The sequence below is a fragment of the Myiozetetes cayanensis genome, unplaced genomic scaffold (assembly GCF_022539395.1).
Source record: "Myiozetetes cayanensis isolate MyiCay16 unplaced genomic scaffold, myiCay2020 scf35, whole genome shotgun sequence".
NCBI classification, from domain to species: domain Eukaryota; kingdom Metazoa; phylum Chordata; class Aves; order Passeriformes; family Tyrannidae; genus Myiozetetes; species Myiozetetes cayanensis.
Window position 1 is genome coordinate 1278641 of NW_026087577.1, and position 10868 is coordinate 1289508.

Below are 10868 nucleotides of genomic sequence, written 5' to 3' on the forward strand. Positions count from 1 at the left end.
CCTGCGTGCCAATCCAAGGGCAGGATGGGGGGACACCGGGACACCCAGTCCCGCCCGGATTGTCCCTTCCCCCTCAACCCCCCAGGCTCCAGAGCCGGGAGGATTGTGCAGCTCCAGAGCACAAACTGAATTATTTAGGACATGTTTTAGCGTGAGCAGGTGTGGGGGGTGAGCTGGGAATTCTCTGCAGAGGAATCAGGCTCTGCTGGGATTTGAGCTGGACAAGTTTTCCACTCCTGTCGTTCTCCAGCTGCCTCTTGACAGCTTTGCCTGGTTTTTACAGGCAAAATCCTCGTTCCTTGTGCTTCCCACCCCCTGTGAGTTCCCCTCTCCCCTTGTCCCTCTGTTCCACCTGCCCCTGGACGCTGAGGGGTCCCTGGAGCACTGCAGGATGCCCAGTGCAGGTACCAGCAGGATGTGGTCCCTCATCCCAGGGAACCTGGAATAATCCTGCACACACTGACAGAGAGCTCAGCCCCTCCTGAGGAACCAGATGCCACTTCAGCTGGAAACGAGAAAGCTTGGCAGGAGGGAGGCTGGCTTTGGAGGGGGTTGGGTGTGGGCTGGGGGACTGCTTTGTGGTTTAGTCTATTTTTATTTTATTTATTTTTATTTATTTACATTTTTATTTTATCTTTCATTTTATTTTTAATTTTAATATCTTTCATTTATAATTTTTACAATTTCAAAAATTTATTTAATTTTCATTTTTGTTTCACTTCAACATATTTTTAAATTCCTATTTAGTTTAAAATTTTATTAATTTTTTTTGTTTATTTTTAAATGCATTTATTCCTTTATGATTTGATCTGATCTTTTATTTTAATGGAACATCATCCAGTGGGAGGTGTCCCTGCCCATGGCAGGGGGTTGGAAGGAGGTGATCTTCAAGGTCCTTCCCGACCCAAACCATGCAGCGATTCCATGTCATTCCACGATTGGATTTGACTTGTTTTCCTGTTTTTAGGAACTGGGGGTGTTTCCCAAAGCCCTCCGAGCACAGGGATGGACACACAGGCAGCTCCAGGTGAGTCACATCCGAGCGGATTTGGACCAGCATTCCCTAAAATCCCTCCCTGCACCCCCAGAGTGTTCCCAGCCCCCTCTGGGTGTGAACATTTGCCCTGTTCTGCTCCAAGGGCTGCTCATTCCACACATCCCAGATTTTCCCTGCTGGTGGTTAATCTCAGCTCCAGCCAGCCCAGCGTTCCCAGGGACACAGGGAAGGGCTTTTGGGGGGCAATAAATGCTAATTAACACTAATTTAACACTAATTAACAGGAGCTGGGAGCAGCCCCACACCCTACGCTCCTGGATGAGTCTGTGCGAGCCAAGGGGGGCTGAATTATCCTTGCTGAGCTTAAATGGGAATATTCCTGTTTTTAACAAGATGGGAACATCCTATTTTTAACAAAAATCCAAAAATCACTACTGCTGGTTCTTTTTGTGTCCGTCTGTAATCCAAGGAGGGGACCCTTCCCCACGATCCAGGTGGGAGCAGCAGGGACTGGAGGGAAGGAGTGACTGCATCGCCTCCCTCCTCCTCCTCGGGCTTGAGGAAAAGCAGGCATTTGGGGAGCAGATGGGTGCTCTGGGAGGTCTGGAAAGCTCCTCAGGCAGAAGTAAATCCTTCCTTCCCACCAGGAGCTCCAGGCCTCGCTCCTGCAGCACAGCATGTTCGAGCCGAGCTGTCCCGGGGGAGCGACCGCCCGGCTCCTCCGGCGCTTGGCCCGCTGCCATCCGGAGCTCTCCGTGGAAAACCAGCCTGGCTGCTCAGCCCCGAGCCCCGGCGCTCCAGGACAACCCAGGATTTGAGGCAGGTGAGCCCTGGGAGAGGTGCCAAGGAGGGGCTTTTCCTCTGGCACCCGCTCCCCCCTGCTGCTTCCCCGGGGCAGGAACAGCGGGCGGGTGTTGGGGGGGTGACAATTCCAGGCTGCGGCTCCTCTCCTGGAGAGCCTTGCCCTCTGCCATTAATTGGAGGAAAACAATCCGAGTCCTGCTGCTTTTGGGGAAATGTTGGTGTCTGTGGAGCAGCAGCTGGTGCTCGGCTCCGGCGGGGGAGCGGCGGGAGGAGGAGGGAAGGGCTTGTGTTTGGGTTCTGGGTCTAATTGGCAAAGCTGTAATAATTCTTCCATCAAATACGTGATGCACCCAGCCCACTTGCATTTCCAGTCTAGGCTGTGCAATAACAAGCCATAACACTGGGAATTTCGTGAATAATCATTCCTGCTTCCCTCCCCTTCGGCCCTTCCAGCGCCGTCCCCAGAAGGCAAATGAACATGATCTTCGTGGAGAGAGATAAGGCAGCCCAGACAGAGGCCTGGAATAACTTGGTTAAGTTTATCAGAAAAGCCAATAACACCATCAGGATTTATGCCCAGGATTTAAGATTCTGGGAGCGCTTGGAGAAGGAGATGTGTCCGTGTGGCCTGCGAGGAGGAGAAGCTCTGCCCTCAGCAAAGATGACAGAGAAGAAAGGTGACACAGGCTCTTAGGAGGACTGGAAGGGTTCCCTGGAATTTGGGGGATTGTGGGGTGGAGAGGGACCCCCCCATCCTCACTGGATCCATCCCAAGATCTTGGCCCAGCCTGGCATGAGCCACGACAGCAGAATCAGATCCAAAGGGGCTTTTGTGCCCCCAGAACCAGCAGCGCTGGTGCATCCAGGAGCCACCTATGGCTCCTGGAATGGGGGATTACAGGGATAAAGGCTTGGATGAGTCACCACAGCTCATCCAAGTCCAACAATCTCCATGGAGCTGCAGCATCACGGCAGCTCTGCTCCACAAAGGCCCTGCTGGCCATTGGGTAATTTGGGCATGAAACCATAAAATGGGCTTGTCTGTGTTGGGAAAGGTCAGATCCAGGCTCATCCTCACCGGCTGAAAAGGCCAGGATTGTCCTGGCGAGGAATATTCCAGGAGCTGTGGCGTCACTGGAAATTTGGGGGGGGGACAAAAACTTGAATTATTTGAGCTTCCAGAGCCCTCCAAGCAACCACACCCACCCAGCCACAGGAACTTCAGCACCACCATCCTGGAAACCTCATCAGAGCAAAGCTGGGAGGGGCCAGAAAGTGAGTGAGGAGGAGACCTCGTGAAATCCAACACAACTCAAGGTTTTCAGTTGGGTGCCAACATCTAAACCTCTAAAAATCCCATTTGGGAAAAGTGAAGAACCAGAGCCTGCCTGCCTGGAATGGTGCAAAGGGACGTGAGGCCCCAGAAACCCACAGAGAGTCGGGTTTGGGTTGAGCTGGGGCTGCTCAGTCCTAATTATTTGTTAGGATATAGGGCAAAATTAATAAAGGAGCACGTGGACTGCGAAAATGAAGCTTCCCCGGAGAATTGCACCGGCATTAGACAGCATTTTATGGAATCATGGAATCATTTAGGTTGGAGAAGACTTTTAGGATCAGCAACACTCCCGAGCCAAAGCTGTTGTCACATCACTGTGATCTCAAACCTGGAAGGAGGCAGGAGAGGTGGGATCCACCACCTGGGGAGATGCTGGCGTGGTTGTATCCCTGCAGCAAGCCCATCCTGGCTTTTCCCTGACTCATCCCAGTGCTGGGAATCCTGGCCAGGCTGGTCCTGAGCTCTAATGAGCGCAATTAACGCCCGGGGGCTGCTGATGGGCTTTGATGGGAGGGTGGGGTGGGCTGTGCTGGAAGCCAGTTCCTAAATGTGCAGGAGCCCAGGTCGGCTGGGCTGGGAGCCTCGTGAAATTTAGCTCAGGAAGGGCTGTGTGGGGAAGAGAGAGGAGTATTAACGAACTAAAGAGAGCTAATTAGTGGAGAGGAGCCATCCACGGATGGCAGCGGTGAGCAGGTCCCACCAGGGCCTTGGAGACAAAGGGAGCAGCATCCAGCGAGCTGTCAGAGGGAGAAGGGGCTGCATTTTAGACATGGAGAGAGGCTCTAATTGCCAAAATGCCTGGGAATCCTCCCGTGGCACTTGGCTGAGCCCTGGAGTCAGGCAGGGCTGGAAGTCTGCTCGTTAGACACCACTTCATTTGGAGGGACCTCTGCAGCTCCTGGAGCCTCACTTGGGTAAATCCGAGCCCCTCCCACCCCCAAATCCATTTTCTATCTGCAAATGGGGAGAGGAGTGAAAGCTCAGATCCTTGTGTTACTGCAGCAGAGGCAGGGAAGGGATTGAATTCCACCCGGGAAGCAGAACCAGCTCCACGGCCGACTCCCACCACACTGCACAGCTTGGGAACACCCCCAAAGCAAACAGGCACAAAACCAGCAGGTACCAAACCACCCAAACACACCTGGGCCTCACCTCTAGCAAAGGGATGTTTCCCAAAGAGTTGGTGCAGCCCCTTTCCCTTGCAGGTTAAGGGGGCCAGGGGGGAGAATGTTCAGCCGATTCCAGGGTGAGGATTTTTCCCTCTTGTCTTGTTTGTGCTCCAGCTGGGTGAAATCCCGCTTTCCTGAGCACGGGTTATGACTCTTTTAGCAGGAATCCTCTTCTCCCAAGCCCGAATAATGGCCCGTCCTGGTCTCCTTAGTAACTGCAGCTGCCACATCACTTTTGACAGCGGAGCATCCTTTGTATCCTGGTTCCCGCCGGCTCCCGGCGCTTCTTGCACTGGCAATTGTCTGGAATTTCTCCAAATGAGCAACTTTTGTGTGTGTGTGGAGGGGGGGGAGGTTGTTTGTGCTGCCAGAAAGGGGCTTTTTGTGTTTCCTTCCTTGAAGTCAAGTGGGAGCCTTTGGGGGGGATCACATTTACTGAGGTATCTCCTGGTGGGGTCCCACCCCCCCCACTCCCCAATCCAAGTGCTGCTCCTGTTATTTCTGCAAACACTTTCCCAAGGCTCTTTCAAACCTCTGCAGGAAAAGTCCTCTCGTTGATTATGGCACTAAAAGGCTCTGTGGATTTTGGAACCAGCTCCTATCTTGCTGTAGGTGTTGCACCTCCTGAAGCTCTGCCAGCAGCCAGGAAACCTCCCTGAGCTGTGGAGAAGGAATTTAGTCTGGGAAAGCTGGAGCATAAAACCTGTTCTTGGGGTAACACCCGTCCTGGAACTCTGGGCATCCAGGGGGGTTTTGGAGTCAGCCTCCTGCTCCTGGGTGTGGGAGTTTGGGGGGAAAGGGAACCAGGGGGGAGAAGCAGCTTTTTTTTGATCTTTTCTGTAGAAGGAAATGTGCCAAAAAAAGTGGGAGACTGAAGTTTGGATGTCTGGGGAAGGAGAAGAGTTTGGGAATACCCACATAGGTGTGAGCCTGGAGTTTGGATCCCTGGGAAGGGGAAGAGGTTGGGAATACCCATCAGAGGTGCAGGACGAGCCCCTGCACAAGCAACAGCAGCCAAATATCCAGGTGATAGTCCAAGTCCTGGTGGCCCCCAGAGCTGGACCCCATTCCCAGTTCCTGGAAGGACCGGGATGGAGCTGGATTTGGACAGGGATCACAGCACTGCCTCATTCCCAACCCCACCGCTTCATTCTCCTGCTCCTCTGAGGACACGGATCATTTCCAGTAAAAACACTTGGCCTGCCCTGGTGCCACCAGGAAGATTTTATTCCCTCTCCCCAGGTCAGCGTGGGGAGGAGTTTCTTTTCCTGCAGAGTGGATTCCATCCTGCTCCCAGAGCTCCAGCCCAGCCCCTGCCCCGCGGGGTCAGATCCGGGCAGGGAGAGCTGTTGGGATCGGACACGGAGGAGATGGAGGGAAAACACATGAATCAGAGCACCAGGGGAGCCACATGAATCACACCTTGTGTCAGCAGCCCTGACAGGCTCCTGCAGGACTTCTCTGCCCAGGAAGCCAGTTCCAAGTCCACGGAACCCCCCAGGGTAAGCGGGGCCGGGGTGGCACCCTGGGACAGTCCTTCCCACCCATCCCAGCTCCCTGTGTCCATCCCAACAGCCCTTCACACCCCAAAGTGCTGGGAAAACCACCAAGGCGGTGGGAAAACTCATCCCCAGCTCCTGCTGCTGAAGAACTGGGCTGGGGGAGAGGAGGTGGCTCCAGTGGTGCCTTTGTCCCCCCTGAGGTCTCTCTTCCCTCTGCTCCAGGTGTGACCCTCCCTCTGGAACCCCCTTGGCCTGGGGCCACCAACCCTTTGGGATCACGTTGGCCCAGACCTGGGCAAACCATCCCTTATTGCACCGAGGAACTCGAGTCCTGCTCGTGGCTTCCTGTCCCACTTCCCATCTCCCAAATTCAGCCCTTGCCTTTGTGTCTCCAAGGACCACAGATCCAGGCCGGGCTTAGCCTAAAATCCCTCCTCTTTGACATCGGGAAAGATGGAAAATTCTCCTCTTCCTTCCTCACTTCTGGTTTCTGGGGACCGTCCTTGCCCACACAACCACCCCCCATCCCTCCCCCCGCCCCCCAGCCCCGCCTGTCACCGCGGACACCCCGGGGGTGTCACCCCGACGGGAAGTAGGGAACGTCGCTGTGGTAGTTGTAGTCGGGACACACCTTCTGCACCAGCCTGTAGTCCGTGCTGTAGAAGGTGATGTAGATGCAGATGACCTTGAAGGGCTTGGAGCAGGCCCAGGACACGTGGCTGCGCGTGTGCTCCTGCGAGCAGGTCTTGGCCGGGTCGAAGGTGCACAGCGAGGTCTTCCTGGCGCGATCCACCCTCTCGTGCTCCACGCGGCAGTTGAAGATCTTGGACTCCTTGGCCTCGATGAAGATCTGCTGCTCCAGGTCGAACTCCACGGCCTTGGTGGGCGGCACGAGGCTGACAGAGATGTTGCCCTGCCCGGTGGAGTTGTGCTGGAAGAACACGTTGACGGTGCCGTTGCCGTGATCCACCACCTTGCCGGTGATCAGCAGGTTCAGCTTCACCGTCTTGATGTTGGAGTAGAAATCTCCCCAGCCAAAAATCTTCTTGAGCTTGCCCGAGGCCGGCCCCAAGTCCCTCTGTGCCCTGGGCTGTGGAGGCTGCTCCCGCTCCGACAGGTTCTCCAGGATATCCCACAGCTGCCGGGAGCCGCTCGCCAGCTCCAGGAGGGTTGTGTTCTGCAGGAGGGTTGGGGCCACGAGGGGCTTTGGGAAGAGCAGCTCCCTCATCTTCTGTGCTGGGGCTCTCTCCTGGCTCTGGGCTTCCCGCTGCTCTGCACCTTTCCCGGGATCCTCTGGACCACAGAGCACCTGGACACGGCAATGGAGGAGCGTGAGAGAAGGGGAAGGGTCACCGGGGCCACTACCCCCTTCCCCAGCCCTCCTCTTCCTCACCCTGGGTTCCCTGGCTTCCCTTCCCTCTCTGTTCTCTCCCTGTTCCATATTTCCCTTCTGGCAGTTCTTCCCTGCCCTCGTTCTCTCAGGGATGCTCAGGAATGGGTGGAAGGAGCTGGAATGGGGCCAGTTTGCTCATGGCTGGTGCAGCCCGGCCGTGGCACCTCAGGGCAGAGGAACCCTTGGGACACTGGGGAGAGGGCACTGGGGGGGGATGCCAAGGGGAGGGTGCCCACCTGGTGACCTTCACACCCACTCAGCACATCCCACGGCCCCTCTTCCCACCTCCAAACCTGCCACGGGCTGGGGACACGCGGAGCTGGAGCAGAGGGACAGGACAGGGGACAGGACAGGGGACAGGAGTCCTCACCCGGGGAGTGCCCTTTGCCTCCGAGGGCTCCTCTGCAAACTCCGCTCCCACCACCGGCTGGGACCCCGAAATAACCCCAACCAGGGGCTGGGGGGGCTGCTGGGGGGTCTGGGAGGTGCTGCATCCGCTGGGCTCAGTGCTGGGGGGCCGAGCAGACCCCCGGGGTGATCCTCCCTGGCAGAGGAGGCAGTGGGAGCAGAGGGAGCAGAGGTCGGAGCCGGGCTGTGCCCCCCGCTCTGCCCCAGCCCGGACCCCTTGGGGTGGGCGAGCTGCCCCCCAGCAGCTGTGCCAGGACTGCTGTGCTGGGGGGCGGGGGTGCAGATTTTTAGGGTGATCAGGGGCTTTCTTCTCGCCAGCCCTGCTCAGCACCCGCTGCCAAATAGCAGAAGTTTTGGGACGCTTGTTTTTTTCCAGGGTGTAGGGAGGGATGGACGAGTGGATTTGGGAATTGGTGCCAGCTGCCAGCAACCCCCGTCCCTTCGCCAGCGCGACCCCCGGCCCCTGCAGCCCCCTTTTCCCTTCCCTTCCCCTCCCCAGCGCTCACCAGCAGCGAGATGCTCCCCTGGATGAGGAGGAGGACGCAGCTCCGAGGAAGATGCATTTTCCAGCCGGTGCCGCCGCCTTCTCCGCGGCTCCGAATTTGCGGAGGGTTCGGGTGCGTTTTGCGGCTTTTATTTATTTCTTTTTTTTTTTTTTTTTTCCCTCCCTTCTTTTTAAGCGAGGGACGTCAGCGAGGGGCAGGGGGTGTCCCCCTGTGCCAGCGGCTTCCTACGGCTCCCCCCGGCCCATGGTGGCTCCGGCAGCTCCCGCCCCGTTGTGCCGGGTCCGGGCGGCGGGAGGCGGCTTCACCTGCTGCCGCTGCCGCCCCTGCTTGTCCTTCTGCCCCCTGGCCCCCTTCCGGCCCCTCTCCCTGCCCCTCTGCCTACCCCTCTGCCTGCCCCTCTGTCTGCTCCCCTGCCCCTCTGCTTGTCCCCCTTTCCTTCCCCTCTGTCCCCCCCGTCTGCTCCCCGATTGTTGCTCCCCTGCCTGCCCCCTGATTGCCCCCCTACCCCTCTTCCTGCCCCCTCCCTGCCCCTCTTTCTGCCCCCTCCCTGCCCCTCTTTCTGCCCCCTCCCTGCCCCTCTGCTCCTCCGCCTGCTCCTCGCAGCCCTGTCGGAGTCTCAGTGAAACTCCGCTCCGTCCCCTCCTCGCTCCATCCCCTCCTCGTTCCCTCCCTCCCCTTCCAGGTGCCGGGAGCACCTCCGGGATAACCCTTTGGTGCCCGCGGCCCAGGAGCCCCCCTGGGAGGGTCTCGGGGGGCTCAGCGGGGCTGGGATGGGGTGTAGGAACACCCGTGGCTCCCTGCAGAGGAACACCCCGGGCTGGTGGAGGGGAAGTGGCACGAAGGGAGGGAACTGGGACAGGGGGACAAATGGGGAACCCGCGGGGGGCTCTGCCCTGGGGGCTGCTGTGTCTCACCATCAACCCCTGCCCCAGGGATCAGCTCTTCCCCAGCCCCTTCCCTCCGCTCCAGCCATCAGGAAAAGGCAAAAGGCTTTGATGGTCCTGGGGGTCGTTTCCAATCGAAATGATCCCATGATTGATTCCCTGGCCCCGAGGGAATTTCCTGCAGCCCCCGGGGAGCTGCAGGACCTGGCTGTGGGTCTGGCAAAGGGAGCATCACGCCCTGGGCGGGAGGCTGTGCCCTCTGGGAAGGGGATGGAGCAGCTGAGGGGAGACTTTGGGTCTGGGTTTCCTGGGAAGGTTTGATTTTTGTCTCTCTGGTAGCGGCTGCTGCAGTGATGCCCCCCACCCCCCAACCGTCACTGCCTGTGAATCCTTCCCTCCCCACTCTTCAAATCCTTCACTCTCTTATAACCTTGGGGTTTTGAAATGGATGACATTGAGCTTTTCCTCCTCCCTGGAGGGTCCGACATCTCCTCTGTGGGAGGACTAGGCTGGGTAGGAAGTTTATTTAGAGTTTATTTGGGATTTTGTGTTTGTGGACACACAGGTGCCAGGCTGGGAACTGCATTTCCCCCTTCCCTCTGCATGGCAGGGATGGGAGGTGGCAAATCCCTCCTGTGCTGGAAAAACCCTCTTGGGCAGGAGCCACTGGAACCATCTGGGAGTGAAATCTGGTTTTCCTCCCTGTTGAGCCCAGTGTCGATGGCTCCTGCCCTGGAACGGTGGCTCTGGGGGACACAGGAAGGCAAGTGGACCCTTCATGATATGGTGTAGCGGGAATGGTGTCATTAGGGTTGGAACTTTGAGGTCGTTCCCACCTTTATGATCCCACAGTTCCGAGACACCTCCGTGACGCCGATGGAGAGCTCGGAGCCCTGAGAGCCGCGTTCCCTCCTCCACGGGAGGGATGAATCCCTCAAAAACGAGCTTCCCGGTAGCCAGGGCTGTTCAACTCCAGCATATTCATCCAAGAGCGGCGCTGGAAGGGCCCTGGAGCCTCCTAAAAGCCGCGGGAACGCGGAGTTGCAGGATATATGGAGGCACTAACCCGGGCTGGCCCCGGCGGCGCCGGGCACCTTTAACGGGCTGCACGTCCCAAACTCCTGTGATTTCCATAAAAGATCCTCGTAAAACTTCCAAATGCCTCTGCCATCGCCTGCTTTCCAGTCACTCCGGGCTCTGATCTCCTTAAAAGCCCTCCCAGAGCCGCTCGGACGGGTCTGCACCCCCCACACCCATTCCCAGGCTGGCTCTGGGATGGGGAAATATTTTAGGGAGCAGCTCTGCGGCTCCCATTTGGCTCCTCGTGACTCCGGGGCTGAGCTTTGGTCAGCACGGCTCGGGACGAGGAGGGAGAACGAGGGATAAAAATGATTTAATGCGACTCTCTGGCTCTCCTGGCGCTGGGAGGGAGCTGCGGATGGAGCGGCATAAAGAAGGGCTGATTTAGGAGCTGCTCTCGTTCGGCTGCTGCTGCTACGGCTCCCCCTGGAGCTCCTGAAATAGCCCGTGCGGGGCGAGCGCGCTTCCCAATTCCCTGGACGGGATCATCCTGAGGTGATCCAGCTGGGATCATCCTCCGGCCCAACCCCGGGCCGTGTCCCGGCCCCCCGGCCCATCCTGGCGCTCTGTTCAGGCCAAGCTTCCCTCCCTCCACCTTGGCTGGGGGAAATAAAACCATCCTGGGCCAGCGGTTGGGACAGGTTTCCTCTCAAACACTGGGAATTCCATCCCGGTGCTGTACAGCCGGGTGGGAGGGGGCGATGGGATGTCCGGGTGTTGCTTCCTGCACTTCCAAAATCTCCTTCTGCGGAGTTTGCCTGGGTTGGGATGCAGGTGGCACTGGAAAGG

The 10868-nt window shown here is 57.7% G+C and overlaps 1 long non-coding RNA gene across 5 annotated transcripts; it reads left to right on the forward strand.

Annotated features, from left to right (window-relative positions):
- Window positions 1-3907: 3907 nt before the first annotated feature.
- Window positions 3908-10158, forward strand: LOC126646570 (uncharacterized). 5 transcript variants are annotated; one of them, XR_007630312.1, is made up of 7 exons: window positions 3908-4051; window positions 4140-4256; window positions 4343-4383; window positions 4467-5808; window positions 6031-7139; window positions 7986-8226; window positions 9852-10158. It is a non-coding gene; the product is annotated as an uncharacterized LOC126646570 (long non-coding RNA). The 5 variants fall into 5 exon arrangements; XR_007630310.1 differs by having other exon boundaries at window positions 4467-7139; XR_007630313.1 differs by having other exon boundaries at window positions 4470-7139.
- Window positions 10159-10868: the final 710 nt, after the last annotated feature.